At 35.8% G+C, this 4,979-nt stretch overlaps 1 pseudogene; it reads left to right on the top strand.

Moving 5' to 3' along the window:
* Window positions 1-2,320: 2,320 nt before the first annotated feature.
* On the top strand, window positions 2,321-2,771 carry LOC114206066 (small ribosomal subunit protein uS17 pseudogene; annotated as a pseudogene).
* Window positions 2,772-4,979: the final 2,208 nt, after the last annotated feature.

The following is a 4,979-nucleotide window of genomic DNA, read 5'->3' on the forward strand; positions in this document are numbered from 1 at the left end:
ATGACAAAATTATGAGTAACATGTTAGCAGTATTAAGGGATTTGGGGTGGTAGAGGGAGGGAATGGGTTTTACTCTAAAAGGATAGCACAATGGATATTTTTGTGGTAAAGGAATAGTTCTGTAACATGATTGCAGTTGTTGTTACATGAATCTGCACATGTGTTAAAACATGACCTGTGACTACATACTGACACATTGTACCAATGTCAAGTTTGTGGCTTGCTGTTGTTCTATAATTAAGTAAAATGTAACCATTGGGAGAAACTGGTGGGAGGGTACATGAATCCTCCCTGTACTACTTTACAATCACCTGTGTATCTATCATGTCAAAAGAAAAAGAAAAAAAAACATTAATTATCTAAGAATAGAAATGCATGAAGACCAAATTTTTAAACTAAAGCGAGCTCTAAGCACATATAGGGAGCTCTATAATTTACCTAATATTTGTATCTCTCTCGCTTTTACTAAAGCCTTTTCTACAGTATGGCCCAAGGGCTGAATAGCATCAGCATCACCTGGGAGGTTGTTAGAAATGCAAAACTTAAGATCACATCAAGTGTCTGCTGAATCAGAATCTCCACTCTGACAAAAGGTTGATATGTACATTAAAGTTGGAGTAGCTCTGATCTAAAAGAAAGAAATGATACTGTTTTAAGGCTGACTCAAAATCCTGGTGAGTTTTGAAAATCTCTCTTGCTTTCTTGAGAATCTTGATTAATGCTGGATACCAGGCTGGGTATCTGAGTGATTTAACCTTTGCAGCCTATAATCATTATACCAGTGGAATGTATTTTTTAATTAACTCTTCTTTCCTGTCTAGGAGGGAAGAAGACCTCCTGGTCCTTATGCTAATTTAAGTGGCTTTCTTCATATTAAGTGTAAAGGAAGGAATGGACCATGACCTATGAAGGAACCCTAGAATCTTTTGATTGAATTATGTTTAGTACAGAGTCATACATAAAATCTATCATTTGTTTCCCTAATCTACTCACAGGATATAACAGAATGAATATTTCTATTGCAATCTGTCCTGTAAAAGTAATTCCTTAATAGATTACTTTTTATTTTTTTGTTTAAAAATGAAACAAAATTTTAATTCTATGGCATTCACCTAAACTTTAAACCAGTACTTTGGTACTTTGAGTTATAGCTTCTTCATATTAATTACAGTAACTATCTTTAATTCCTTGTAGAACTTTCCAGTAATGAATGGAAGAATGTTTTTCATGAAATAACCTCAAAAATAGTGAAATTTCTCTTTTCGTGACAGCTGAGAGATTTTAAGAAGGAATTACTTTCCTTTGGTAAAGTACCAGGTAAACTCTGTCAGAAGAGGAGAGACCAAAAATATAAGCCAAGGGGCTCTTAAAAAATTAAAAAGAAAAAAAGAAGAGAATTGATAAAGCCATTCCTAACAGGAAATTTTGAGAAATCTCAGTGAGGTCTAGGGCAAGAGAAAATACATAAAGAGACAAAAGATGAAAGACTGGGGAGAAGCAGATGGATACGACGCCAGGCACCATACGGCTCGGAGGGTTGCAGTAAATTTCTCCTCAAGTGGCCATGTGATTTTATAAGAATAAGGAACCTAATTTCTCTTTCAACTTTCACTTTTCTATTTCTGTTTCTGTCTCTCTCTCTCTTATTTAACTAATTTTTCTGTCCTATTGGTGGGGGGGCAACTTCATCAGGGCAGGTCGCTCTGCAAGTGTGCTCCTACTAGTTACTCTTTTATCAAGGATATGTTCCTGAATCTCCAAATCCTTAACAGTATTTGCATTACCCAAGTGTCTGTGTTTTGCTATTCTTTATTTTTTAAGATTTATTTATTTCTTTGAGAGTGAGGGAGGGAGAGAGAGAGAGAGAGAGAACAGGGAAGGGAGAAAGGGAGAGAAATCTTCAAGCAGAATCCCCACTGTGCGTGAAGCCAGACGGGGGCTCAATCCCAGGACCGTGAAATCACAACCTGAGCCAAAATCAAGAGTCGGATGCTCAACCGACTGAGCCACCCAGGTGCCTCTGTGTTTTGCTATTCCAATAGCTGTAGAATGAAAATACATTTTAAAATACGTATTTATCTGATTATGAATAATTTTCCTTATTGATTTGGAAGTTTCTTGCCTATTCTAGATATGAATTATTTACCTTTTTGATATTTTGTGGGTAACTGTTCACATTTTGAATAACTTCCATCTTTAATGCAGTCGCTAAATGGATGAATAGGCAAATGGCCATAGTACATGAGGAGATTAATGAAAAAGTTGAATTATGGATTACATCAATAATATTCAAAAAATCCTTTTTTCAGGTGGCTAGAAGATGGCCAACATTCAGACTGAGTAGACACACCAAAAGCAGCCAACCAGCTTTCAAAATAAGAAGAGGGTCCTGCTTATAGAAAATGGCGAGGAGAAGCTTCTGTGATTCTACAAATACATTGGTCTGTGCTTCAAGTTGCTCAAGGAGGCCATTGAGGGCGCAAATATTGACAAGAAATGCCCCTGTACTGGTAATGTCTCCATCCAAGGGTGGATTCTGTTTGGTGTGGTGACCAAGATAAAGATGCAGAGGACCCTTGTTATCCACCAAGACTACCTCCACTACATCCACTTTGAGAAACATCACAAGAACATCTTTGTGCACCTGTCGCCCTGCTTCAGGGATGTCCCAACCACGGTGGGAGAATTCCAGTCCTTGAACAAGACTGTACGATTCAATGTGCTCAGTCTGGAAGGCCTCCAGCACCAGGAAGCAATTTCAGAAGTTCTGAGATGAGACATCTGCCCACACCCCTGAAGAAAATAGAGTTATCCCTCTCCAAATAAATATAAAAACAGAGATAACATTCATAGAAAAATGATCCAATGGCAAAGGCAAGCAAGAGAACAAATATCCTTGAGTATCTGCAGAAATCTTGATGATAGATGTGGACTTCCATTTGCAATGGGATTTGAAGTTTGAGTCAATCCTACTTAAACATAAAAGAGAATGAATTTATCAGGTAATATCTGGTTGGTACCATTTATTTTTAAAGATTTTATTTATTTATTGGACAGAGAGAGAGGGAACAGAAGCAGCGGGAAAAGGAAAGGGAGAAGCAGGCTTCCCGCTGAGCAGGGAGCCCGATGTGGGGCTCGATCCCAGGACCCTGAGATCATGACCTGAGCCGAAGGCAGACGCTTAACGACTGAGCCACCCAGGCGCCCCTGGTTGGTACCATTTTTTAAAAAAGATATATAATAACTTTTCTTATGAAAACCATATGCAAGTATAATTATTTTTATGAAATAAACACAGTTCATGCAGTACTGAAGAACAGAAATGTAATACAAAGATTAAAGAGAAATTAGTGCAATTTTAACTTTGGTTATGATGGCTTTCCTTGTGGGTCATAGTCTAATCTTACATGAACAGCTGTTTTCATAACACTGATATACTTGTACAATTAAATATGTTTTTAAGTAATATGCACATGAAAAATTAAAGGTCACTAATAAGGCTTACAAAGCTGAAATTACTATTGCAGTTAGCTTAATCATGGCAATGCATTTCCATTGATTTTGGACTTATAATTCTATTAGATACAATTTGTGGCTTTCTAATTATAAGGAAAAAAGTGAAAGAATTCTATGAACAGTTTGGAAGTTGTTTTATGGCACTTTATTTCCTTTATTTTTCATTATATCGACTCTTTCATGCTAAAGTTCTGGAAATTTCTTTCAGATATAATTGTTATTATAAAGATCATACTACACGTATTCAGAAGATCCTAATAAAAAGATACAAAATCCTGGGGCATCTGGATGGCTCAGTCAGTTAAGCGTCTGACTCTTGACTTCCCCTCAGGTCATGATTTCACGGTTGTGAGACTGAGCCCCACATCTGGCTTCACACTCAGCACAGAGTCTGCTTGAGATTCTTTCTCACCCTCTGCTTCTGCCCCTCCTCTCTCTCTCTCTCTCTCAAAAGAAATAAATAAGATATTAAAAAAAAAGAAACAATCCCATTCAAAAGTATCTGGTCACTAATTCATGGTACTTCAGGGAATTCGTTTTCTAACGTAAGTGTCTATATCCAACATCTTTCCCTTTGGACCAGCCTTTGTGTTATATATCAGACCATCCTCTGATAACATAACCAGTCTCTGAACTCAGTAAATAACAAAGACATATAATACATAATTTCAGGTTGACTATTTAAAATACAAAGTATAATGTGAATTCTTGTTATAGTCTTCCTTAATCAATAAAGTATGGCACTGTATCCATCATGCAAGATAACTGGGGATAAAGAAAAAAAAGCTCCTTTTCTACTTTTTAATTCCTTAATATATGAAGACCTTGAAACCTAATCAATAATATGAATCAATGTTTGCGAGAAATGTGTTACTCGTTGGTCTGCATTTTAACTTTAATAGCTTTTTTATATAGTAAAACAAAAGGAAGTAGAAAAGAATAGATAATGAAGACAATAAAACAAACAGATATGAACTGAAACTTTGTGAAATAATACGACCTCTGTATAAAACTTCTATTCAAAATACTTCGTAATTAACCTTAAAAACATTAAAGGATATTAAAAATAAATTGTGAAAATTTGGGTCCTGGCTCTGTTGCTGTCAAACATAAGCTTTGAGCTATTCAGCAAATTTTTTCAAAGCTTAGGGCATTATTTGCTTCATTACTACACTGAAAACTTAGGACCTATAGAGAAAATCATTAGGAACACATTAATATTTTAAATTCTGTAACTGATAATAAAATTCTATTTAGGACAAGTTACTGTTTTTTATGTCATTTAATTTGTAATTAATTGGAGTTTGTTGTGTGTCAAGTCATGTTAGTGAAGCTTCATTTCTTTATTCCCTCCTTCAATCATTCATATATTCCTCAAACATTTATTCAAAGCTCTAGGCTAAGCTCTAGGAACACAACCGTGAACAAAACCCTTGTGGTAGTTCAACTGATGTAGCATTTGA

Source organism: Eumetopias jubatus, unplaced genomic scaffold (genome assembly GCF_037043125.1).
Source record: "Eumetopias jubatus isolate StellerSeaLion01/CBP00866 unplaced genomic scaffold, mEumJub1_p1.0 scaffold_2, whole genome shotgun sequence".
Lineage (NCBI taxonomy): Eukaryota > Metazoa > Chordata > Mammalia > Carnivora > Otariidae > Eumetopias > Eumetopias jubatus.